Source organism: Mus musculus, chromosome 4 (assembly GCF_000001635.26).
Source record: "Mus musculus strain C57BL/6J chromosome 4, GRCm38.p6 C57BL/6J".
In the NCBI taxonomy this organism is placed as follows: Eukaryota; Metazoa; Chordata; class Mammalia; order Rodentia; family Muridae; genus Mus; species Mus musculus.
The window spans coordinates 125,136,770-125,163,244 of NC_000070.6; the positions used below are offsets into that span (position 1 = coordinate 125,136,770).

General features: G+C 50.0%; 3 long non-coding RNA genes across 5 annotated transcripts in view; 2 read left to right on the top strand and 1 right to left on the bottom strand.

The window, feature by feature from the left end:
• Window positions 1-611: 611 nt before the first annotated feature.
• Gm40246 lies at window positions 612-10,908 on the bottom strand. The gene is made up of 3 exons (XR_868137.2): window positions 10,833-10,908; window positions 1,669-1,739; window positions 612-1,116 (listed from the first exon to the last, which is right to left on the bottom strand). It is a non-coding gene; the product is annotated as a predicted gene, 40246 (long non-coding RNA).
• Gm32611 overlaps window positions 9,374-26,475 on the top strand; it is a 144,273-nt gene continuing 127,171 nt past the window's right edge. The window contains exons 1-2 of the long non-coding RNA XR_001784436.2: window positions 9,374-9,608; window positions 10,964-11,119. This is a non-coding gene — a long non-coding RNA (predicted gene, 32611). The remainder of the gene's footprint in view (window positions 9,609-10,963; window positions 11,120-26,475) is intronic.
• Gm40245 overlaps window positions 13,274-26,475 on the top strand; it is a 37,010-nt gene continuing 23,808 nt past the window's right edge. Inside the window, exons 1-3 of one of the 3 annotated variants that reach the window (XR_868134.1) lie at window positions 13,274-14,907; window positions 15,182-15,501; window positions 16,251-16,461. This is a non-coding gene — a long non-coding RNA (predicted gene, 40245). Of the gene's footprint in view, window positions 14,908-15,181; window positions 15,540-16,250; window positions 16,462-26,475 lie in introns of those variants that run through there. The other 2 variants (XR_868135.1, XR_868133.1) reach the window with 2 other exon arrangements.

The window sequence follows — 26,475 nt, forward strand, 5'->3', positions numbered from 1 at the left end:
TCACAGAAGGGATTGTGTGACTGTGGCACGGGAAGGGCCCTTGCTCACTTAGAGCGGGTGTCACCCTACCTGAGGTTTCTAAACACACAGCAAGGGTGAAAACTCAAAACCAAATTTGTAAGGGATGTGCGGAGTTTCTGTCGAAGCTTACCTGACACAGGCTTTGCACTTTAATTTACCTCTTCCTGGAGCACCCTGCTCAAATTCATGAGTCCCGTGGATAACACGTGCAGTGTTCTCACAATAGGTCCAAGCCTTTCTCTTCCTGTAGAAACAGGATGGCTTCCCTATGGAAACCAGAGATTGTTGGCCCTGCCCAGCAAGAGAGTATCAAGTCAGGCTGCCTTTGGTTGGGGTTGTGTTAGAATGTTTCTTTTTCTTTTCTTTTTTCTTTTTTTAAGTGAATGGCACGAATGTTACCTTTCTCTACTCTTTCTCACTTTTAAAAAAGATTTAGCCTAGCGTGGTGGCGCACGCCTTTAATCCCAGCACTTGGGAGGCAGAGGCAAGCGGATTTCTGAGTTCGAGGCCAGCCTGGTCTACAGAGTGAGTTCCAGGACAGCCAGGGCTACACAGAGAAACCCTGTCTCGAAAAACCAAACAATAAATAAGTAAGATTTATTTTATTTATGAGTACACTGTAGCTGTCTTCAGACACACCAGAAGAGGGCATCCAATCCCATTACAGATGGTACAGTTGCTGGGTATTGAACTCAGGACCTCTGAAAGAGCAGTCAGTGCTCTTACCCTTTGCGCCATCTCTCCAGCCACGAATGTTTCATTTTACAAATTGCTGCTGGGAGGCAGGCATGGTGGCACATGGTTTTAGTCCTAGCAGATGCGGGTGGTCTCTGGGTTCGAGGTCAGTCTGGTCTATACACTGAGTTCCACACCAGGTCCACACCTTGAGATCCCATCCTAGAACTAAGAATTCATTAAATTGCTGCTTGGGCTGTTGGCTCAAGTTTCACAAAAAGTCCTTAAATGAATCCTGGTTTGAGATTAAGACATGATGTCCTGGAGTTTCTGAAATGGCCTGAGATGCATGTCTGCCATCTTGCACAATGCTTTTATGTGAAGTGCTGTCCTCAGCAAGATGATTATAAAAGGAAAACTCTGAAAAATAGTGAAGCAGCCCCTTAGCCCGCCATGTCAGATTGTCAGATGTTTAGCCAAGATGCGCACCTCTTCATGTGAAAGTCAGCAAGCCCATCCATTAGGGTAATGCAGAATCGCTTTCATCTTCAGTCAGTGATAAAATTGTATCAATTGTTTCAAAATAAACTTAAAGTCTCTCTCTCTCTCTCTCTCTCTCTCTCTCTCTCTCTCTCTCTCTTTCATGAACACCTGTGGAGGTCAGACTATACCATGTGGAAGTCATTTTTCCTTCCACAATGTTGGTCCTAGGGATGGGAATCAGGTGTTTAGGCTTGGTAGCCAGAAACTCTGCCCACTGAACCCTCCCGCCAGCTCCAAGATTTGTATTGTTTTGTGTTTAGTAAGTGAAATTTGCTGCTTGATAGACTTTAAATGAATTTTATGAGGAAAACAGGGCTGATAGACAAGTGAATAACTGCCCCCCCTCCCCCATGGTTCCAGATCTGAGTGGGTGCTGACATTCTCATTAAAGGCTGAAACTGCACACCTAAGGATGTAAAACACGGATACCTTTCTTTTCAGACGCAGGTCTTCGATTCCTGCAAAGTGTGTTTCAGTTCTGTGATCTCCTCCTGTTGTTTCTAGATGAAGAGATAGGAAAGAAGCTGTGGCTTTCTCAAATTACCCACGTGCCTCTGACTGGCTGTGATTTCCTAAAGATGAAAAGCAAATATGGCCACCGCTCCCTGCCCAGTGGCCCTGTTTGAAGTACTAGAGATACTCCGATGTTCTCCTGGGAAGTTTCTAAACAAGTGTACATTAACAAAGCAGGCGGGCAGTGTTTACAACTGGGGTTCCATTTCCCAGTGTCCTTTAATGCTGGGGCACTGGGGAGCTGAGCTCTCCGGGAAGAGTTCTCACAGGCAAACATGTGTCCCCCACCTTCACCCCTCAATCAAGTTCTTTGTTCTATTGTTGCTTTAGACAAGAGTCTCCACCTGTATCCCAGGCTGTCCTTGAACTCATGGCAACTCTGTCTCAGCCTTCCAAGTGCTGGCATGAGCCACTACACTTGGCCTTGTTTCTATTTTATTTCATAAAACATTTTTTTGTAGTGTTGGGGACATTTGCAGATTTATTTTATTTTTAATTATGTGCGTGTGTTGTGTGTTTGTGTGCACATGAGTGCAGGTTCCCACAGAGGCCAGAAGGAAGAATGCAGACTCCCCTGGAGCAAGAGTTCAAGAAGTGATGAGTTAGTTCTCTATAAGAACAATAAAGGGCTGGAGAGATGGCTCAGCAGTTAAGAGCACTGACCGCTCTTCCGAAGGTCCTGAGTTCAAATCCCAGCAACCACATGGTGGTTCACAACCACCTGTAATGAGATCTGATGCCCTCTTCTGGTGTGTCTGAAGACAGCTACAGTGTACTTACATGTGATAATAAATAAATTAAAAAAAAAAGAGCAATAGGCCCTCTTAGCTGCTGAACCATCTCTCTACTCCTTGTTTATCTGGTATGTTGTCTAATTTTATGTCAACTTGACAGTGGCTAGAGTCATCGGAAAGGAGGGAGCCTCAACCGAGAAGATGTCACTGTAAGACTGGTTGTAGGAGGTGGGCATGCTGGCACACTGCCTTTAATCCCAGCACTCAGGAGGCAGAGGCAGGTGGATGTCTGTGAGTTCAAAGACCAAACCAACTAACCAACTAACCAACCAACCAACCAACCAACCAACCACAAAAACCCAAAACCAAACTGGGCTGTAGGCAAGCCTGTATCGGATTTTCTTTATTAGTAACTGGTGGGGGAGGGTCCAACCCACCATGGGTGGTGCCATCCCTGGGCTGGTGGTCCTGGGTTCTATAAGAAAGCAGGCAGAGCAAGCCAGTAAGCAGCATCCCTCCATGGCCTCTGCATCAGCTCCTGCCTCTTGGTTCTAGCCTGTTTAAGTTCCTGTCCTGACTTCCTCCAGTGATGGATTGGAGAGAGTAAACCAAGAAAGCCTTTCCTCCCTGACTTGCTTTTGGCCTTGGTGTTACATTATAGCAAGCAATAGTGACTCAAAATTGCACATCTGTCGGGCATGGTGGCACACGCCTTTAATAGCAGCACTCGGGAGGCAGAGGCAGGCGGATTTCTGAGTTCGAGGCCAGCCTGGTCTACAAAGTGAGTTCCAGGACAGCCAGGGCTACACAGAGAAACCCTGTCTCGAAAAACAAAACAAAACAAAACAAAACAAAACAAAACATGTATATGTATGCATGTGTGCACATCTGTGTGCATGTATATGCATGCATGTGTGCACATCTGTGTGCATGTATATGCATGCATGTGTGCACATCTGTGTGCATGTATATGCATGCATGTGTGCACATCTGTGTGCATGTATATGCATGCATGTGTGCACATCTGTGTGCTTGTATATGTATGCATGTGTGCACATCTGTGTGCATGTATATGTATGCATGTATGCACATCTGTGTGCATGTATATGTATGCATGTATGCACATACATGTGAAAGCCAGAGGATGATGACCTTCCTTGGATGCCATTCTTCAGGAACCATGCAACTTATTTTTGGGACAGAGTCTTTTACTGGGTCCCAGGGCTTCTGATTAGGCTCACTGACTGGCCATTGAACCTCTGAGATCTGCCTGTCTCTGCCGTACCAGAGCTGGGATTACAAGCACACACAGTCCTGCCTGGCTTTTTACACGGGAGTTTCCCAGTGAAGTCAGATGCTCCTGTTTAAATGTCAAACACCAACAGAGCCATCTTTGCAGCCCCTAGTGAGAACCTTTATATGTTATTTCCATGGCTCCTCTTAAAAAGAAACTATACGCACACACACATACACACACACACACACACACACACACACACACACACACACACATATATACATGTGTGTATGTGTGTATATATACACACACAAATATGTACAAAATATGTGCAATTATATATATACATTTATAGAATTTTATTTTCACTGTGTACTTGTGCCTGTATTGGTGCAAGAGCACCCACGCCATGGTGTGTGAGAGGATAGGTTTGTTTGTTTTTTTTTTTTTTCCTGCTGAGGCATCCAGAGGTTGAGCTCAGGTTATTAGACTCATACAGCAAGCACCTTTAGCTGCTGAGCCATCTCAGCAGCCTCCCCTCTTTCTGGTAGTGGGGTAAGAGCGCATGGAACCCAGGTTGTCCTCAGCATACTCTGTAGTTGAGGAGGACGTCCTTGAACATCGTCTAGTCCTTTTAATGCCACCACCCAAGTGTAGGCTTACAGGCAATTAACCACCACACCAGGCATAGATTTCTTATTTTTGTCTTTAATCAATAATCCCTTATGGGTATAAAAGCAATTTAGAATTATTTGACATAGGGAATGACTCTAGGGTAGGCTGTGTTGTGCTGTATGTATCAGCGGATAGAACAGCGTGAGTCTCCTACTGACAAATACAGTCTCCAACGGTTCAGTTAGAAAGACTGAGAGTAAGTGCTTACCTGTTGGTTAAATGTAGAAACTGAGGTTAGTGCTGCCCGTGAGGGCAGGAATCCAGCTACTGTCCTGGAGCCTCAGGGTTCATGAAAAGGGGCTGGGGATTCCCAATCTCTCTCTCTCTCTCTCCTCTTCTCTCTCTGTGGGTTTTCTCTTACTTACAAATGGGTGATAACAGAGGTTTTTGTAGTGTCAAAAGCTTATGTAATTTAGGAACACTTTAAAAAAAAAGATTTATTTCTGTTATGTATGAGTGTTCTACCTGAGTGTACACTTGTATGCCAGAAGAGGGCATCAGATTTCGTTATGGATGGTTGTTAGCCACTACGTGGTTTCTTGGTTTCTTCCTTCCTCCCTTTCCCTTTCCCTTTCCCTTTCCCCTTCCCCTTCCTTCTTCCCCTTCCCCTTCTTCCCCTTCCCCTTCTTCCCCTTCCCCTTCTTCCCCTTCCCCTTCTTCCCCTTCCCCTTCTTCCCCTTCCCCTTCTTCCCCTTCCCCTTCTTCCCCTTCCCCTTCTTCCCCTTCCCCTTCTTCCCCTTCCCCTTCCCCTTCCCCTTTCTTTCTTTCTTTCTTTCTTTCTTTCTTTCTTTCTTTCTTTCTTTCTTTCTTTCTTTCTTTCTTTCTTTCTTTCTTTCATGTAAGTACACTGTAGCTGTCCTCAGACTCTCCAGAAGAGGGCATCAGATTTCATTACGGATGGTTGTGAGCCACCATGTGGTTGCTGGGATTTGAACTGGGGACCTTCAGAAGAGCAGTTGGTGCTCTTAACCACTGCCATCTTGCCAGCCCCACCATGTGGTTTCTGAGAATTGAATACAGGACCTCTGGAAGAGCAGACAGTGCTCTTAACCGCTGAGCCATCTCTCCAGTCTCAGGGCACTGAATAGAGCTGTGTTTGTAGCTTAGTGGCAGGACTCTTGCCTAGCATGCACAGGACCCTGGGTTCAACCCTCAGGATTGCCAGACAAAACTAAAAGTATAAAAACAGCATGTATTCATCCCCAGTGCTGAAAAAAATGGGGGTGGGGTGGAGGGAAGTCCCTGGAGAGATGACTTAATGGTTAAGGGCACTGGCTGATCTAATACAGGATCCAGGTTCAATTCCCAGCATCTATATAGCAGCTTACAACTGCCTATAACCCCAGTTCCAGGGGATCAGACTCATTCTTCTGGCTTCCAGACACACAAACAGACACACAAGCAGAAACACACACACACACACACACACACACACACACACACACACACACTCACTCACACACACACACATGTACATAGAATAAAATAATCAATGTTTTTGATTTGTTTTTGTTCTTCAAGCTAGGTTTTCTCTGTGTAGTCCTGGCTGTCCTGAAACTCATTCTGTAGACCAGGCTGGCCTCAAACTCAGAAATTCGTCTCTGCCTCTCAAATTCTGGGATTAAAGGCATGTGCCACCACTGCCCAGCAAGATAATAAATACTTAAAAATGGGGGTTGCAGATATGGGTCAATTGGTGGAGTGGTCGCTGGAAGCACTCGAAGCCCCAGACTCCATCTTCAACACAATAGATTCTAGATCTGGGGCTGAGTCTTGTCATCTTGACACATGAGAGAGGTGGAGGATCAGAAATTCAAGGTCATCCTTTGCTACGTATGCAGTGAGTTTGAGGCTAGCCTGGGCTACATGAGACCCTGTTTCAAAAAAGAGACAAACAAAAGCCACCTCTGAAGTCAATCCTTTCCCCTGCCCTGGGCTGAGCTCCCTCGGCTTTAGCACCAGTCCATCTGATGGTGGCTTTGGAAGTGGCATCAGCTCCTGTGTGTTGACTCTGCCCACCTGACGTGTACAAGAAGCATGACCTTTGCATGTGGCAGCTTGCCTGGAGCAGGCATGCTAACATGCTAACACTCCCAAGCTGAAGGAGCTGGCAGACACCTCCCTGTAGTCATCCTTGAAGGGTGACCTTTCTTCCTTGAGGGTAGCCATCTGCTTCTCTTTTCCGATCTGTGATCACCTGATCTTCATGGTTCAGGCCCCTGGTGTCCCTTCCTGTCCCCGCCGACCTTCAGTTCTCTTCTGCTCTGAGGATGCTTAGAGCTGCTTGCAATGGCGCTCTGAGAGGATGGGCCCGGCAGCTTTTCCCTAGGCACAGCTGGGGAGACGGGCATGAGAGATTGCTATGTTCTCCCGTGGTGTCTGTCACTCTGTGCATGACAACTGTTCACCAAGGTGCCCAGTGCACTGTGGTTCCTCACACATGGATGGGGACAGAGAGGTTCCAGATCCTCTGGCTAGCTGCGCCCTAGTCACCATGCCATGTTTCCTTCAGCAGAGGTAGCCCAGGTACAAAAGGCATGCCCATTTGACACGCAGTTAAATCTCATCACGCAGAGGTAGTGAGTTCCCCGATGTCAGCGGTATGCAAGAAGAACGAGGACAGGGTTCCTGGCTGCAGTTTTCAGGTGGCTTTAACACAAATACTAGACTCTCCTCATAGAAATCCCTGTTGGATAACTATACACAGGGGCATAAACAAATATGGAGTCCACAGTTCCTCTACATTAAGGTTCCCTTTGAAAATAAGCGGTTGGAAGCAGGACATCATGTCATTCCTTTGGAAAGGTTTTAGTTTTATTCTGTGGGAGTGCCCTTAACCACCGAGCTAGCTCTTTACCTCCTTTTTAATGAGCCTCATATACCTCAGGCTGGCCCCTCAACTTCCTATGTTGCTGATTATGACTTTGAACTTCTGAGTCTCCTGCCTTCATCTCTATGTGCTGGGATGACAGGCACTGCCACGCCTAGTTGATGGAGTCCTGGGCATCGAACTCAGGACTTTGTGTATGCTAGGCAAGAGCTTTACCAACTAAACCATATCCCTAACTCCCCTTCCTCCTTCTTTGACAGGGTCTCACGCTGTAGCCTAGGCTGGCCAGGAATTCACTCTATGGTTGCCAACTCGCCACAATCCTCCTGCCCTGTCTTCCCGAGCGCTGGGGCTGCAGACATGAGCCATTGCGCCTGTTGTTGTCTATGTGCATGTTGAGTAACTCCTTCCTCTTTCCTGCAAGGTTTTTTTTTGATTGGGTAAAATGGAGCAGGCCACTGGAGAGGTCCTTTGGCAATCTGTGTTTCCTCTCATACTTGTGTTGTTAGGGTATGTGTCTTGGATGTTGGGAGGGGAAAAAATCTAAATAAATAAAAAGAATGCAGCTTTCTCTTCTTCATGAAGTCCATCCAATCCAATGAACCCATCAGTGGTGGCCTTTCACCTTGAGCCCCCCTCCCGTCTGAAACGGAATGGAGGAAGGCTATTAAACTGCGTTTAACAAATTCAGAACAGCAGGTTCTTGGCTGGAGGAATGAATTCCACTTAGGAGAGCCATTCTTCCTCAAAGGAGGCCAGTCGGGCTGGAGAAGAGAACTTGGAGGGCCTTTTGTTCTGAGGGGACCGCATCTGGATTTGAATGTGTCTCTACTCAAAAGGAGACTCCTCATAATGGACCTAACTCCAAACACTCTGAGGACAAGGACTGGCAAGCTTTTCAAAAGGAGAGAACACTTGGCTCCTGCCAGGGGCTGGGAGGGCTCGGGCTCCCGCTGGCAGGAGTATGGGCTTTGCAGGTGGGTGGAGGGCTCCTGGGCCAGGCTAGAGTCACCTTCCTACTCAAACTTCCTGTGCCTCCTCTCTCCATCTTCTCCTCCTGGGAGCTGGGGGCTTGAATTCATTTGCAATCCCCGTGTGAGTTTTTCTGCAAAAGCTGCCAAACGAATTAGGACCATGAAAGGCATTTTAGGGGAGAGCGGGCCAAGGCCAGCTCGCCTCCTAGTAGCTTCTGTGAAAAAAAGGGGGGGGGGGAGATAGCGGAGTCCCACTTGCAGACACGGAGAGTGGGGCTGCCAGTGGCGCTGGGGTCTACCCACAGCTCGGCTGGTGCCTCCCGCTGTGACCAGAGGGGAAGTTGTGCAACTTTGGTTGGTCCCTGAAGCCTTTCCTGCAGCAGAGGGCTGGAGCCCAATCCTTGACATCAGAAGTGACACAGTTACTGCAGTCATAGCAGGTCGTGACTCCGCTGAGGACGAGCTCCTGCCTCCTGGTTGTGTGGGTGTGTTGCCTTATGCAAGGCGCTCTGACTTCCCCCAACATTCTAATTTCCTCACATCCACAGTGGGGAGAGGCCCAGAGCCAGTAAGGGCTTTACTGGTGGGTGATACAGCTGTCCTTCCACTGATGGATAACTTGCCGTGTCCCCTCCTGGTGACCACAGGGAGACCCCGGAGATGGATAGTTTGAATCAAAGGAAGTCCCTCCCACGGTGTGACCATCACCTTTCTAGGTGTTCTTTTGATACACGAAGGGGGTCAATCCAGGGTGGCTTGTTGTCCTCTGCACCTTAGAAAGTGAAATTTCGTAGACCCTAAGCAGCAAGGGATCCTCAGGCTGGCTATCCTGAGGCCAGATGGAGGAGAGAGCAACCTGGAGGGAACGTCTACATGTAAGGACCGGAGACTGTGAGGATGAGCATGTACCTGGGGTGGGCAGACCGAGAATCCTGCGGAGCGATCCGTGCGCGGGTGTGTGTGTGTGGTGTGTGTGTGCGTGTGTGTGTGTGTGTGTGTGTGTGTGTGTGTGTGTGTGTGTGTGTTACAGGTAGAGGGTGGGGAGCATGAACCCAAAGGGATTTCTGGACCTGGATGCCTGTTTTCTCCTTGGGGCTTAGGGTTACAACCAAGCCTGGCGTGGGTTGCCCTCTCTTCTCCCCTGGCGGTTGCCTGGGAGAGCGGGTGTGTCCAGCACCTACTCTGCGCAGTAGCAGGTGAAGGTCCTGTAGACAGCCCTTCCTTGAGAGAGCAGAGAGGGCCCCAGGGAAGCAGAAGTACTCAGCTGGAGGCCCCGGGTCTGGGAGGAGAGGTCAGGTGGACTGTCAGAGGAAAGCATGTAGGATACAGTCCCTGGAGGTCCAGGATTTGGGGGCCTCCGAGGTTCTTGACAGCTGTGACCCTTTGGGCTGGGATGATCCTGACAGGTGAGAGGGGCACAGGGAGAATCTGGGGCCCAGAGCCCTTGCCGTCCTGGCACTGCCCACCGGTATACTGCCTTCCTCCTTTCGTTTTCTCTGCACACTTCCTGGCCCAGTGACAGACCATGCAGCTCTCTTCTGTGCTCCCTCTGTCCTCCTCGCTGTGCTCTCTGCTCTCTTCCATGTGCTCCCCCATCCCTGTGCCCCCTCTCGGTGCTCCCTTAGTGCTCCCACTGTTGTTTTTTTTTTTTTTTTTGTGGGGTCTCCATGCTCTCATGCATGTGCTTCACTCTGAGCTCTCTCTGTTCCCCTCACTGGACTCTACTGTCCTCTGTCCTCCTTACTGTGCTCCCTACGGTGCTCCCACTGTGCTCCCTTTAGTGCTCTCTCTGTGCTCTCATCTTTGCACTTCCTCCCGTGCTCCCCCTTGTGCTCTCTTCCCTGTACTTCCTCCAGTGTCCCTTCCTGTGCCCCATGGACATCTTTCTCAGATCCTTTCCTGTCATCATCACCTCTGTCCTCCCTGCTTGGATGTGCTCCACAGGATCTGTGGTCTGGGTGCAGGGGCTCAGGGACAGAGCAGAGTGATTCACTGGAGGGTTTGTGCAAGAAAATCAAGATCTGAATATGTAAACTAGGGCTGCTGGGCTAAGGGGGGTAGTGAGGGAGGGGGGAGACAGGGTGGGCAGGGAGAGGGGAGAGACAGGGTAGGCAAGGAGAGGGGAGAGACAGGGTGGGGAGAGAGGGGGGGAGACAGGGTGGGAGAGGGGGGAGACAGGGTGGGCAGGGAGAGGGGAGAGACAGGGTAGGCAAGGAGAGGGGAGAGACAGGGTGGGAGAGGGGGGAGACAGGGTGGGCAGGGAGAGGGGAGAGACAGGGTGGGGAGGGAGGGGGGGAGAGACAGGGTGGGAGAGGGGGAGACAGGGTGGGGGAGGGAGGGGGAGAGACAGGATGGGGAGCGGGGAGAGACAGGGTAGGGAGGGAGAGGGGGGAGACAGTGTAGGGAGGGAGAGGGGGGAGACAGGGGAGGGGAGGGGAGAGAGGGAGAAGGGAAAAAAGAGAAAGGGGAAGGAAGGAGGGAGACAGAAAAGAAATGGGGAGGAAGAGGAGGGAGGGACAAGAGGCGAGTGGCTCCTTTCTCCTTCTCAGACTTCAGACTTAAGCCCTAGGGATCCCTTGGGAGATGCTCACATAGATGCTCAACCGGAAGTGCAAGAAGGCAGGTGGTACCTGGCTTGGAAGGCTGGGGGTCTGAAGTGCTGGGATGTCTTTCAGAGCCTTGGGTCTGCCAGGCATGGCTGGAAGTTCTGGAATGTACAAACAGAGAATTCTGAAAACACCCTTGTCTATCCTCCTTCTAGAACATCAGGTTCCCCAGCTCTGTCCCCTCTACAGTCTCTCCAGAAGAAGGGTCTGGGGGAATCCGCCTTGCCCTGACTTCCCATAATATTCAAACCAGAGTTCTTCGCAGTTCCTGGAGAGACCTACTCCCCCTACCCCAGAACATGGGGCTCAAGGTCAGTGGTAGCCACTCTCCCCCCACCCCCCGCCCCAGGCCTTGCCCTTTATGTATTGAGCTTCCTGGCTGAACCAAAGCCAGTCAGGACCCTGGGCCAAGGTTAGAACTAGGAAGCACTAGGAATTGAGGGTTGGGGTAGCCTGGGGTAGGAGGGTCCCAGATTGTAGGATGGAAAGGCATGCATTGTGTACTTACCCCATGGCAATGGCTGCGAGCTCTCCAACCTATGCAGCCACTTTCTCTCTCTCTCTCTGCCCCTTGGCACAGACTCTTAAAGCTTCTGCCTGCTGCTGCTCCCAGCTGATGCCAGCCGCCAGGCACTCTAGCTTATCTGTGCCCAGTGCTGCACAGGCCTGTTGTTTTGGCTGATTGATTTATGATTTTCATTTATCGATGGAGAGGCTTTCTCAAGAATGCATAGCTGCATACTATTGGAGCTGGGATTTGAACTCAGGGAGACGATTTTCTGTTACAATGTTTATGATACAATTTCTTTAAAGATTTACCTTTGAAACAAAACCAAAACCAAAAATTATATGTATCCATGAGTGTCTATATGTATCTGAGCACATGAGTGCAGGTCCCTGTTAGGGCCAGAAGAGGGCACTAGATGCCCTGGAACTAGAGTGACTGGAGGTTTGAGCTGTGCTGGGAACCGAACTCAGGTCCTGTGCAAGACCAGCAAGAGCAAGTGCTCTTAACTGTGGAGCCTTCTCTGTAGCTAAATTACAATGGAATCTTAGAGACTGTATCTGAGCCACCAGAATCATGTCTTGGGATGAGACTCTCCCAAGACTCACTGCTTGTCAGACCTTCTCCCGGCCTCCCACTGCCTTCAGCTTAGAAACCTGAGTGAGCAGGGAGAAGAGAGGCAGGAAGAAGGACATGTTCGGAGTATGAGGAGGGAGGGTAGCAACAGAATGAGAGTAGCAAAAGCTAACGGTTATTAAGCACCTACTGCATACAAAGTTGTTTTAAGGGCCAATGAGGTGGCTTAGCAGGTGAAGGTGTTTGCCGCACGAGCCTTAGGACGTGGGTTCAGTTCCCTGAATCTCACAGTGGAAGGAGAACACGCTCCCTAAAGGTGTTCTCCAGCCGGGACTCATATCCTGTACCTGAGCAGGTACAAAATACTCTTCCCTCTCTCTAATTAAAACAACAATATTCCAAAGTTGTTTGAAATGTTTTTAATCTATTTAATTTTCCTCTCTCTCTCTCTCTCTCTCTCTCTCTCTCTCTCTCTCTCTCTCTCTCTCTCGGACATATGGAGGTCAGAGGACAACCTTGGAAGTTGGTTTTCTTGACTTCCCCTGGCTTCAGATGGGATCCCGTGGCTTCTGGGTTCTTCCATCTTTGCCTCCCACCTCACTGTAGGACTGCTGAGATTCAAGGCAGACCCTGCTGTATCCCACTTTCTATGAGATCTGGGGATTTGAACTCAGATCTTCATGCTTGCGAAGCAGGCACATTACCCATTGGGCTGCCTCCCCCAGCCCATTTTCAAACTATTTAATCCTTATAGCAATCCCCTTAACTAAGGACTATCATTATTCCTGTTTTGGAAACGGGGGAAAACTGAGGCTGCTGCTTCCCTCCAACCCCCATGTTAGAGCTGGTAAGTGATAGAGCTGAGTCCACCTACATAGGCCAGCTGCAGGACCTGGCTTGCCGGACAGGTAGGAGTTCTCCTGGGGAAAACGCTGCTGGGGTGGGGGGCAGGGTCCCCTGTTCTCTCTTCTTGGAACATCTGTGGCTGGCCAGTTTTCAGTGAGCAGAAAATCTTCTGGTCCCGACTTCCTGCTTGGCTCAGCTCTGTTTTGGCTCTCCCAGGAGGTTTCAGAGGGCGGCAGGGATGGAGCTGGGATCCCCACAGCCCTCTGTGGAAGCTCATTTCCATTCATTTTCTTTAAACGCTTCTCTCTCTCTGTTTTTAAATCTAATTTTTCAGCTTCTTTTTTATCTTCACTCAAGTTGCTTTAATGAAACAAAAAAGTGTGTCTGTTTCCCTCTGCTGGAGCTGCCCGGGGAATTTCAATATAAAACAAACAAGTTGGCTTTTAAAATTAAAATTTTATGGGTGGCATTTCCTCATTTAATGGAAGGCACAAAAGGCTGGAGTAAAACCAATTAACATGGGGTCGGGTCTTGGTGTTCAGCAAAATTAAACAACAGGACCGCAGTACGCCAGGAGGGGTGGAGTGCGGAGGCTGGGAGGTGGGAGGAGGCGGGGCAGTGGTCCAGGCATCAGCATCCTGGCTAGGCCCTGTCACTAGATCCCTATACCCAGGTTCCGGTGTGCACATCTGTCTTGCACAGAGGTGGTGGGTGATCGTGGGGTCGAGAGGAAGGTCCTGAACAGTGGGGTCTGAATGGGGCTGAGACTTGTGCCAATGCCAGCATCCACAGGATGCTTAGAACCACTTGGGTCCCATCCAAGGAGGTGAGGTATAATGTTCATAAAAGCTATGCTCCAGGGGCCGTACTGTCCAGGAGGTGGCAGGTGCCTCATGCAGGCCTCAAAACTGAGTGAAAGGCCAGGTGAGGTTAATGGGACTCCTGCTTCGCTGTGAGTCCCTCAGGGTACCTGTCACTCAGTGAAAGTTGCGTTCGGGAGAAGAAGAGGGAAGACCCAAGACTGGAGACCCAAGGAAGGGAGGGTTGTGCGGAGGATGGTGGGGAGAACTGTTTTGTGCGCTAGCAGGGGTAGAGTGCCCAGTACTGGAGGAGAGGTAGTCAGGATGGGTACTGGACAGAAGAGAGAGCCGTGAGCAGGCAGATCTGCAGCAGGGGGCCTTGCTCTTATCGCTAGGCCACTGGAACTCCAGGGAGTATCCATTGGCTGGCGTTACACGGGTCACAGAAGCCCCTGTGAGATCAGTTTGAAGGACCAGCAGGAGGACAAGGAAGGTCCCAGCCAGCAACAGACAGACCTGAGGTCTGGCTGCCGGAGGCTGCAGGGAAAGGACGCAGGGAAGGTGGGATCGTCTCGGGCAGGGGGCCAGCAGGACAGGCAGGTGGGAGATGGAGAGTGAAGAGGTTGGTGTGGTCCGACTGTGTGGGGACACTGGGAACAGATCTCAGAATGACAGGAGTGTCATCTCGCAGGGGCCTCTGTCCCACCGCCCACAAGCAGTCTCCAGGCAAACAGTGTCATCTGTCCTCTTCCTCTCATCTCTCCTTGCTACTTTCTGTCCCTCACTGTGGTAGCTTCCTCTCCACCCCCGTGACTTTTTGCTGTATTCTGGGTCTACAGAAAAAGCCATTCTGATTGCTAAATGGGAGTCCCTTGAGTCAGTCATCGAGCTGGTCCCTATGGCCATAGCCAGCATCTTTCATTCACCTACTGGGCCTTCAGATGAGTCATAGACTACAGACTGAGGATGGACCTCTAACAGTATAGACATTAGGTGCTTAGGGCCCCTCTCTGGGGAGAAAAGGGGTCTGTGAGGGAGACAGCCCTCAGCCCCAGCCCCATGGGAGAGTCCCTTCCAGGTCTGTCTGAGGTTTGCCTGTGAGTCTCTGTTTGAAGGCTGAAGGGCTGTGATGGCTTGAGGGTCAGTAGCAAAAAAACATAACCCGATGGCCCCTGACTTTCTGTTTCTATGTAACAGAGACGGTCAAGGTCACGAAGCTTGAAGTGGGTTCTTACAGTCAGGATGCTGGCACGTTGCCTTTGGTGATAGGTAGAGTCTTTCAAACGCAGTTTATTGGTGCAGAAGGCTGACCAGCTTTGCCACACCTGACCAGCATGGCCAGTCACCTACTCACATTTCACTGGGGAAAGAGGTAGCATTCTGCCTTTGGTGGGTTTTCAAGCATGAATTGAGGTTTATGAGATGAGCAAGACAGGAGAGGATGGTGCTATGGTTTAAGTGGGAAGTGTTCCTCATGGGCTCATGTGTGTGAGTGCTTAGTCCCCAGCTAGTGGGGGGATTGTGGAACCTTTTGGACGTGAGGTCTAGCTGGCAGATGTAGGACAGGACAGGACAGGACTGTAGGCTTAGAGTTTCCAAAACCTACTTTAATAAGGGTTCTCAAATGCTTTGACCCCCCCTTCTAGCTCATCGTTCAAAGGCAGAGGAGAAAAGATGGTAAAGAGGACACAGAGATCTAGAGCTGTTTAGAAGTAATTCCTTGAGGCTATTCCAATCTCTGTCTGCCAGAATCCCAGAAGTCCAATTCAGTAGTGTCAGGGTAGCACACACGAATCCGTAGTGGTCGCATGATCCAGCAGAAGCAGACAGATTTTCACCGAACCGGCAGGAGTCAGCTTGATCGACCAGGACCAGCCAGGATGCCAGGAGTTCTCAGTCATGCCTCTCTCAAGGAAGTGAAGATCAGGAAAGATGGGACACCAAGAAGAGTTGCCCAGCTAGCTATGTAAGCACCTTGTTGAGTCTTTATATTCTTTCCAAATATCACATGTCCTCCCGTGGGTCTTGCTTCAGCAAAACATCCTGTAAGTCTACATAATATGCTACTACCAGAAACTTCCACTTCAAGGGGTAAACGTGCGGGTTATAGCTGACCCTACCTCTGGTCCTAGTTTTGTTTCCTGATTCTCGGAGATGGAGAGAATCTGAGGCTTTCATGGCTGCCTTGAGTGGCTCCTCTCCCATGGTCTCCCTAAAGTGACAGACCACACCCTCTCCAACCATAAGGCAGAACAAATTCTCTGAGCTGGGAATGGGGCAGTCACTAGAGTGATTGTCAAACCCACATGAAGCTCTGGGTTCAGTCTCAGCACTCTTCAGACTGGGTGTGGTGATGCACACCTGTAATCCCAGCCCTTGGGATCGAGAGTTCAAGGTCATCCTCAGCTACAAAGGGAGTGTGAGGACAGCCTGGGTTACACGAAACTCTGTCTCAAAAATAAATCCAGCCGGGCATGGTGGCACACGCCCTTAATCCCAGCACTCGGGAGGCAGAGGCAGGCAGATTTCTGAGTTCGAGACCAGTCTGGTCTACAGAGTGAGTTCCAGGACAGCTAGGGCTACACAGAGAAACCCCATCTCGAAAAACAAAAAACAAAACAAAACAAATCAACAAATAGATGAAAAACAAAAAAAAAAACAAAACAAAACAAATCAACAAATAGATGAATAACCCCTCCTTTAATTTCGTCTTAGGAGCAGGTGGTCACAGTGATGAGGGAAAGACCTGACTAAATGACAGCAGCCAAGTCACAGCAGCCAAGTCAGGGACGGGAGACAGCTCTCCTTGCTCAAGAGCTGTCGGTGCACAGTTTTATCAGCGTGTGAAACTTTTGGGTCACGACATCCCAGTGCCACGTGAAATAGTGTGCTCCACAGTCTTGTAAATGCAGTGTGCCCACGCCAAGGCCTCGCTGTGAACACTAGCCTCTCTCCTTATGGGAGCTGCAGGGGTAGAAACCTGTGAAGTTGCCTTATTTATGAAAGTGTTAATTTAGCTAGGAGTAGGTAGATGATGTGTGACTTGGTAAATACGGAGCAGACAATGAAAAGACCTGTTAATTTCGCTCTTGAATTCACATTTTGGGAAATGTTTATAAACTGAGAATTCTAATTCCTTTCCTTGCTCACGCTTCTCCTCAGATGGCTATATTGCAACGGAATGATAGCCCCTGTGAAAAATATCACTTAGTTTTTTACAGCAGTGGCCTGACTCTACGAATAGCAGGGACTCACTCTTAACCAGTCCAGGAGTTTGCACCCGTGTAGTTTAAAGGCCCTGAAGGAGATTCAGCCGAGGTCTCCTCATTTGCGTTGAATGGAAGCAGCGTCCAGATGGACATCCTCTTCCAAATCCTGGGATCTCTTTGGCTAGGCCAGTTAAAGAGTCTGGGCTTCATTTCTGACTGTCTGTAGTCAGATGCATTCCGGGTAGGACTTTTAGGTATGAACAGGAGCTCACACTAAGAACAGGATAGAGGGCAGTATTGAGTTCTCCCAGTGAAGACAGAAATGAACCCTTTCTTCATTTTAGGCTTAGACTGGATTGAACTAGCTTGGGTCATGCAGATTGTAATCCCTGGGTCTGTTTGGTTTAGGTCTGGGTAAAGCCCAGCATAACAGCTGTCACCGTGGTAACAGAAATGCTGTGGGTACTTAGAGGCTATGATGGTGCCCAGTCACGGGTGCTGTTGGACCATGGGCTTTAAGTGCACAGACCTGGGTGTGTGCTCAGCTGGCTGATCACACTGTGCATCTCTGGGGAGCCTCATAGGCAGTCCTTCCCCTCCACCACTGCTCCAGGCTGTCATTTGCCTGTTTACTTAGTTGCTTGCTTCTGCTTGCTGATATCTACCCAACCCCCCACTGCTGCCTCGAAGCCTGGCATGTCCAGGCACAGCAAAGAGCTCCAAACAGCTGAGGAGACAAGACAGAAAGCAGCGGAGCAAAATTTATGGGAAAAATTATCGTCATTTGCCAGAGATGTAATCTTATTACTAGGAAATCCAATAAAATTGGCTAAAACACTTAATTATGGCAGATAAGAGAGCTTAGTGAGATGTCACACCCAAAATAATAAAGGTTTAAAGCTTTGGATAAACAATAGCTGCAATCAGTTTACAAATACTGTAGGTTGTTAATTTATTTTTACCCTAATTAATTTAAATATTATATTTTTATTTTTTAAAAAAAGATTTATTATTTATTTCATGTATGTGGGTACATTGTTGTTGTCTTCAGACACACCAGAAGAGGGCATCAGATCCCATTGCAGATGGTTGTGAGACACCATGTGGTTGTTGGGAATTGAACTCAGGACCTTAGGAAGAGCAGTCAGTGCACTTAACCACTGAGCCACCTCTTCAGCCCCTAGTTTTATTCTTAAACTGTGTGTCCATGTGTACGTCTCTGTGTGCGTGTGAGTGTGGGATCCTCTGGAGCTGGAGTTACAAGCAGCTTGAGACATTTGGTGTGGATGCTGGGAACTGAACTCAGGTCCTTAGCAGGAGCTGCACATGTTCTTTTTTTTTTTTTTTTTTTTTTGGTTTTTCGAGACAGGGTTTCTCTGTATAGTCTTGGCTGTCCTGGAACTCACTTTGTAGACCAGGCTGGCCTCGAACTCAGAAATCCGCCAGTCTCTGCCTCCCAAGTGCTGGGACTAAAGGCGTGTGCCACCACGCCCGGCGCTGCACATGTTCTTAACGGCTGAAACATCCCTCTTAGAGCCCTATTTATTCATTTATTTATTTGTGAGTGTGGGTATGGCTTTGGTTTTTTGTTTTGTTTTGTTTTGTTTTATTTTGTTTTTGTCTTTTTCGAGACAGGGTTTCTCTGTGTAGCCCTGGCTTGTCCTGGAACTCACTCTGTAGACCAGGCTGGCCTCGAACTCAGAAATCTGCCTGCCTCTGCCTCCCAAGTGCTGGGATTAAAGGCGTGCACCACTACGCCTAGCGTGGGTATGGCTTTGAATGTGCCACGATGCACATAACCCACAACTTAAGGGAATCAGCTCTCTCCTTCTACCATGTAGGTCCCAAGAATTGAACTCAGGTCACCAGGACATCTTCCCGTCCCAAATACAGTTGCCAGAGAAAGTTTTCTTTTTTCCCCTCTCTCCTCCTCTGTTGTCTTCTTTTGGGCAGACTTTTGCTATGTAGCTCACACTGGCCTCAAACGCATGGTAACCCTCCTACCTCACTTCCTATGTGCTGGGATTATAGCTATGCACTGTAACATCTGGCTTCATTTAATTTAAAAAATTTTTGTCAGTCAGAGACAGGGTTTCACTGTGTAGCCTGTCTGTCCTGGAACTCACTCTGTAGACCAGGCTGGCCTTGAACTCAGAGATCTGCTTGTCTGCCTCCTGAGTCCTGGGACTAAAGGTGTATGCCTCCACCTGTCTTAATTTCAAAAAAAAATTTTTTTTTAAAGAATTCATTTGTGTTTGTGGGTATTTGTGTCGTTTGCCTGTGTGTATTCACATGTGTGCGCAGTTGCCCTTGGAGGCCAGAAGTGACATCAGAGTCCTTGGAGTCCATCCACATTGACTGTGGCTGTCATACCATCTATCAGAGGCGTTTCCTAACCATCACTAGTCATTAAATACCACCAGACCTGATGCTCTTCCTGTGCTTGTGAGCGCAGCTGCTCTGGGTACCTTTCATGATGGAATCATGCGATGGTTGTCCTTATGTACCTGGTGCTTTCATTTAGCCTTCAAGATTCACCCGTGTTGTACTTGAGTGGGAGCCAACTTCCTTTTGAATCCATGCTGTCCCCCACCGCATGGAAACAGTTCTATGTTCACCCAGGCATTTGCTGACGGATGCCTTTGGCTTCCACCTCCTGGCGATCATGGCTCACCCCGCTAAAGTATATTGCTGCACAAAAGGATCAGTTTGAAACTGCCTGCAATTCTTTTGGGTCTGCCTGCAAGGAGAGTTGCTGGACCACGTGGCCTTGACAGTGCCTGGTGTTGCTGGTGAAGATTGGTCCTGTGCAGTTCAATGGACATCCTGGTCATGGCTCGGCTGGTGTTTCTGAGGTTCCTTCCTCAGAGGGTGAAGGAAGAGTCTCAGGAGTGTCTGGACCTGGTGGCTTCTGCCTGGGCTGAGGGAGATAGTGTGGCAGACGCTTTTAAAGACATAGCTTCACTTTGGAGAGTGTGCGGGTGTCCCTGGCTCGGCCCTTCTGCGCATGTCCATTTGGACTTGGCAGAAGCTTGGGCTGTCCAGGCTGTTGGTTTTGAAGGTGGTAGGTATGGGGCTGGGGACAGCAGAGGGAGAGGGGAGAGGCATGTTTGGGTCATCCGGGGCTAACTGGGGCCCATCCTGTCTCTTTCACTCTCAGAGGAGGCAGTGGTGAGGGTAGGTGTTAATGAGAGCAATTGCTTCAGTCATTTCTTCAGTTTGGAGAGTCACAGCTGGCCTGTGGGGCATTGGGCAATGCACAGATAGTCTGGTCTCCAGTCAAGCTGATGTTGAACTCCGGGACCCGGTGGTGATAATTCACCTACATGGGTTGGAAGGAGTTCGCTCATGTTCCTGGAACTCTGGCTCCTGTCGAAGTTACCCCCAACAGCCCCCACAAGAGAAGCATGGTTAGAAGTCACGTAGGCAATGTTTCAAGCTTCTGACCCTCAGGGAATACGAATCATGGTGTTCAGGAAGAGCCGGCTGCACTGTCACTGTGAGCTTGGGCCAGCAACAGCCTGAAAAGGCAGAGAAGCAAGAAGTCACCCCCCCATTCCACCCCTTCTGCCCTCTCCCCTGCTTCCTGCTTCTTCTCTCTGCCGGACTCAGTGTGCGCCTGTGTGTGGCTTGAGAAAGGGTCAAGACGCCTCATGTGGCTAGTAAGTGCAGGCATGCAGGCAGAGCACACTGTGAAGTGGCTGTCCCAGCTGATACCAACCATGATCACAAGGTACTGAGCTAGCTGCCGTGGTCCAGGGCCCAACCATGTTTTTTGGAGACATGAGAGCTGAACTGTGCAAAACACAGAGAACCAAACACAGTTACTCCCCACCTTACACCTCACACTCAATACATAAAACCCACAGATGTGAACTCATCTCTGAAGGACCTACTAAGGCTAGACATATGCCTGACTGCTGGGTATTGTGAGACAAAACCTTTCCCGGGGAACACAGCATACACATCTACTCACCCCAGATAGGGAGCCCATGAGACACCAAAGTACAGACACCATCAAAGTCCAACTTGGTGCACCAATAAACTTTATTGGGGTTACTTACAGGAATGTGGGTGAGAGGTTACTCACAGGAACAGAAATAACGAAAAGACAGCTGATTCACCAAAGCTCAGCCCAGTGTGGGTGACAGCTAACAAAGCTGGGGACCCAGAGCACACTGCACAGCCTACAGGCAGCTCGGTAGGTTAGACAGTTTCCTTTCCAGGTGGATCAGTTGATACATGCCTCTTCCAGGCAGCTGGTCTGGTCTGTCCTTTGTTACAGCTTGGCTTGTGTGTGAGTGGGAATCTATAGTTTCTTACTCAGGCTGGGAGGGAGGGGCCTAGTGAATCTGATAAGTTTCAGGGTCTTCCTGAAGCTATTTTGAGTTGTGTACCTTCTGGCTTAAGGAGCTTCCCTGCAGGTAGGAATGTTTCAGTCTCGGGTGGAAATTGTTCTACAACACTGGGCATTGTGCCTTTGCCCTTTTGGAGCTGTGGGCTGCAGGCCTGGGTCTGAATGAAAGAAATACTTACAGATCGCCCCTGGAGTGCCTCTGCTCCATAGCTGGCACAGTAGCTGGAGAGACAGAGGCCTGCTCTAAGGAGGAACTGTCCAAGCATAGTTAGAGCAACTTTCTGTGGTAGAGCTTGCTTCTTGCACTCCAGACTTGAATGACTGGTGAGGCTGACACACCAGGCATGGGGCAAAAAGCTGACTCACCCCAAGAAGAAATCTTACCTCTTCTAAGCCCTTTGCCCTACTAGGGTGAGCTCAGACAGAAGGGACCTGAACAGTGTGGCCATATCACACGTGGTGACTCTCTCATCTGCTGTGAATGGTAAAGAGGGCCTTGTTTCAGGTAGGCTGGAGCTTAGACCTCAGGGGTTCTTCAGGGTCTGAGTCTAAGGTGGGACAAATGAATAAGGGGAGTCGGGTGGGGGCAGGGTCCCTGGAGATAGCATTGTCTGCTCCTGGGTGATGTGAATGGGAGAAGGCACTGGTCATAGGCCAGGTGCTACTTTACAGTGTACCACACGGGTTAATTCATTTAAGCGCTCAAACACTGTGGAAGCAAGAACGTTAGCACCACACCATAAGGGGGAAGGAAGGATATAGGTGCCCGAGTGGTTGGCATGGATCGTCCGTGGTAAAGGCTACTCCCCAACAGATGGCCTTGAGTGTCTGCACCATTGCAGGATCGTTGAGTCTCCCTGGCAGTTTCCCTAGCCTGGATGTCCTTGAGGACAGTGATGGACCTGTCTCGGCCTTCTGTCCCCAGAAACTGATGCAGGCCCAGTGCCAGGAAGTTGATTAGAGACTGGAGGGAAGGGAGATGGGGAGAGGGGAAGGGAAGCTGATGGAGCGAGGCTTTCTCCGGCATCCAGGGGGCGGGGCTTACGCAGACCTCCACCAGCATCCAGGGCTTCCTGCCCCGTGCCTGTACCCACCCCAGCCTTCTGGGATCCCATCTGTACCGGTCACCCATGGGTGCTCCCCTGTCTCCTGAAGCTCAGCCGTCCCCTTGTCCAAATCCATTTTTCCACCAGACAAACGAGGTCTGGGCCCGCCTTCCCATTCCATCCGACAGGCTGGCTGTCAGCTGCCGTGGCAGCTGCTCTTGTCAGAAAAATTAAGAAGGAAGCAAGAGACGACACAGCCCCTGAGCTGCCAGCCGGGCAGAGACTCCAGGCCGATTTCTGCTGGGAAGGGATTGGGGAGCCAGCCTGGGCCAGTGGGGACATAGATCTCCAATGGTTCTCCTCCCCTAAGAAGGAAGGGTGGTTAAAAGTATGGTTTCCTGAGCCAACCCTCGGGTTGAGTCTCAGCTCTGAGTTGACCCCGCTGTGTGTTTCTTTGGGTCTCACTGAACCTCTCTGGGCCTTGGTTTTCTAGATTCTAAAACAAAATAAGGATAATTAGGTACAAATGAAGGGATTTATTACTAGTGAAATGCTCGGAACAAAATGTGTACCTGGCATCTAGCGTGATGAGTGCCCCTGGCAGTTTACGGAGGATCCCCTTGCCCCAGGGCTTGAGTATGAGCGAGAAGCTCTGCCTTGGCTCACACAGAGCCAGAGTGGTAGGGAGCCACTGGAGAAGGCTTCCTGTATTCTACAGGCCCCTGCGGACCCCAGGCCTGTTCCCTTTGCCCTGGGGACTTCCAGTGTGACAGGGGAGACTTAGTATAGGGACTGGGTACATCAGGAAGGGAAGGCATGAGGAGGATGGTGGCTGGTGGAGAGGACTTTCTGGAAGGCTGGGGAGACCACAATTGGCTGAAGGGTGCAGAGGTGTGAAGTCCCCCCTACCTTTGTTTAAAAAGGGTGTGTTTGTTTGTTTGTTTTTGTTATTTTGTTTTGTTTTGTTTTTTTGACAGGCTTTCTCTGTATAGCCTGGCTAGAACTCACTCTATAGACCAGGCTGGCCTTGAACACCGAGATCCACCTGCCTCTGCTTCCCAAGTGCTGGGATTAAAGGCATGCACCACCACTGCCCAGCTTAAGTTTTGTTTTGCAAGGCAGGATCTCACTCTATAGCCTTGGCTGTCTTGGAACTCATTATGTAGAACAGGCTGGCCTCAAATTCACAGAGGTCTGCCTGCCCCTGCTCCTGAGTAGGCCACTAGGCTGGGCCTAGACCTTTGTTTTGAAGACAGTTTTTTTTTTTTTAGGTGACTTGGAACTCACTATGAAGTCCTTGTTGGCCCCTTAACTCCTGGATTCTCTGTTCCTCTCCTAAGTGCTGGGGTTACAGGCAGGAGCTCTAGTGCCCAGCTGGTCTCTTCAAAAAAAAAAAAAACCAAAAAACAAAAAACATCTCCCTATGTTACCCAAGTTGGCCTCACAATTCCTGGGCTCAAGTAATCCTCCTGTCTCAGCTCCTGAGTAGCTGGGCATGCCACCAAAGCCCTACTAAGGCCTTCCCTAAGGGACTGTAGCACCCAGCTTGCAGGTCACGCAGCAGCTGAGCGCTGCAGGCTCCGTCCAGAAGGGGGCAGCCGCGGCGCGTGGATGTGTGTCAGCTTTGCTGAGCTCCTACCTAGGGAAGAGTCTAGGCAGGAGAGCTCAGACGCCGGTGTTCAGGTTTTCAGACTGGAGCGCCACCGTCACATCTCAGGAACAGTCCCGCTAGAGCGCAAGGACGCCCACAAGAGCAGGGGCCTTTAGTCATTCTCAGTCCTGGGACCATGTTAAAATCACTCCCGCAGTGCTAAAAATCTCCAGAGCCTGTGCCTTCCTCAGATTGCTGTCAATTAGTCTCTGGGGGCGGGGCCCAGGAACCGCAATTACAAAAAAATCTCCTCTGACATACTTAGCAGATCTGGTCGCCAGGATCTGAGATTGAATAAACACAGTCCTGGCTACCTTTTTCTTCCTGAGAGGGAAGTCCCGGATGGGGGGGACAGTCCTGGGAGTTCCTTTGGTTAGGGTTGGTTTCAAGGGTGAGAGGTGACAAAATTGACAGTGGACAAAGGTGCTTGCTCCCACCCTCGGAGGGGGAAGTTCTCAGAGGGCAGGTAGGTAGAATACATGCGTTCTTGAGCATGTGTGCACAGGCATGCTTTGAGAGTTCAGGGTGACTACGTGCCTGCACACACATTTCTCTGGCCAGTACAGGTGCTACATATGCATGCTGGTATAGGAGAGTTATTCATACTCAAGAGCTGCTAAACAACTCCTGTACAAATACGGGTGTGTGCGCACGTGCGCGCGTGCACACACACACACACACACACACACACACACAGAGAGAGAGAGAGAGAGAGAGAGAGAGCTGTGCTTTTTCCCTGGCTCACACGACCCACAGTGTGTGGCTACCTCAGGGGTGGAAACCTGCATGCCCCGTTTCCATGGGTCTTTTCAAGCCTCTGCAGGCGTGAAGCTTTGCTGTTTGAAGGTCTTTTTCCTTTCTTCTCCCGACCAGCCTGATCGATACGCCTCCCTGGTGCAGCCTCCCCACAGACCACACACACAGACTGGATCTGTGCGGACAGAGTCAAGTGTGGGCTTAGAAAAACCCACAACCCTTGGGGCCGGATTCTTTCAGCCAGGCTCCAGGTTGGCAGCTGGCCTTGCTAGTAGCAACCTCCTCATAGCGGATGCAGCTGGCACTGGGCACTGGATACCCACCCAGCAGGTCAGGCCCACCATGTTGAAAAGGATATGGGAGGTCCTAACGCTGGATGGGGACAGAGAACTCCTGGACAGACCAGTTCTGTTGGTGAAAATGGTGTGTGTGCTTACTGGTTGGTTGTTTTATTTGATTCTCTTTGAGACGAGAGTTCAGACCCGATGAAGAGTGAGCCATCTTTATTGTCACCGTGGTGGGAAGTGGAATCACATAGGAGACACACTTTTGGGTGTGTCTGGAAGGGTGTTCACTGAGCAGGGAAGGTCCTCCCTGAATGTGTGTGTGTGTGTGTGTAGTTGGGCTGGAGACATGGCCCATTGGTTAAGAAAGCACACTGTTCTTGTAGACAACCTGGGTTTCTTTTCTAGCACCCACACGGAACAGCCCATAACAGCCTGTACTCCTAGCTTCGGGGAGCCCACTACCATTTTTTTTTTTTTCTGGCCCATGAGACCATATGCACATGGTCCAGCCATCACACGGTCACATAGTTACAGAGAAGGCAATCTGGGCCGCACAAATCTCTTTGCATCATGATTTTGAATATCATGTGACCAGCCACTTCATGGCCTAGCCACCATAATGGGACATGACCCCTTACAGTATGCAAGGATAACCCCTGCGTCCTGTAAGTTGCTGCTGGTGAGGTGTGTTAGTCTAGCAAGGAGAAACATAACTAACACAGCTTTGACCTTCATTTAGAATGGAGGTAGCTTACACAGCCATGTCCACAGACAGCATGTCCACAGACAGCATGTCCACAGACAGGACCCTGTTGGGCATGGTCTGGGTTGAGGATGTTGGTTCTTTCTGTGAGAGAAGCCAATGTGCCTTTCTGTGAGGCACGTGCAGACCCCACACCCTGGACATGTGGCTTGGGATGGGACCTCAGCACCAGGCCACATGGGGGAGGGTCTGAGCTCACCTGTCCATAAGCTTTGAGGCAGGCCGCTTTATAGGGGTGAGGGTGAGGGTGCACTGAGTCTGTGTAACGCATTATCTGATGTTTGTTGTGTTGTATGGTGGTGCAGGAAATGTGGCTTGGCGTGGGGGCATGTGCTGGACTGAACATGTGGCACCTGGGTGTTGGGTGGTTTTAGATGAATTTGGGTGAGAAACGCTTCTTTTGGAGGGGGGGAGGTGCATTCATGTGTGTGCTGGGCTAATGGGAATGTCAGTGTAGGTGAGTCAGGTGCTCCATTGTTTTCTGTCACGTGGTGAATCAGGTACATCCCACTGTGCGCATGCGGGCAGCCTGCTGGGTAGGGCACTCCTAAGGCTGGCTCAAGGCTTCAGCATTACAATCAAGTTTTTGCATTCAAGGGTAGCCCTCTCCAAGGCTCCAGCCAGTCTCAGGCTGCGTGGATGGGGTGAGCTGGGCTCGGTCCTGATGCTGTTTTAACTATACTGTCCCCGGGGGATGAGAGGAGAGGCTAGCAGGGCTCTGCCTGTGAGCTTGTCCTGGAAGTAAGAAGGAAGGTTGGTTGGTGGCTCCTAAGAGAGCTTCATCGGGAGTCTCCTGGCCTGTGACAGGCCTGTCTTGTGATCTCTGTCCAGGTGTACTGCGAAGATCAGCTCAGCACTTGAGGCCAACTGC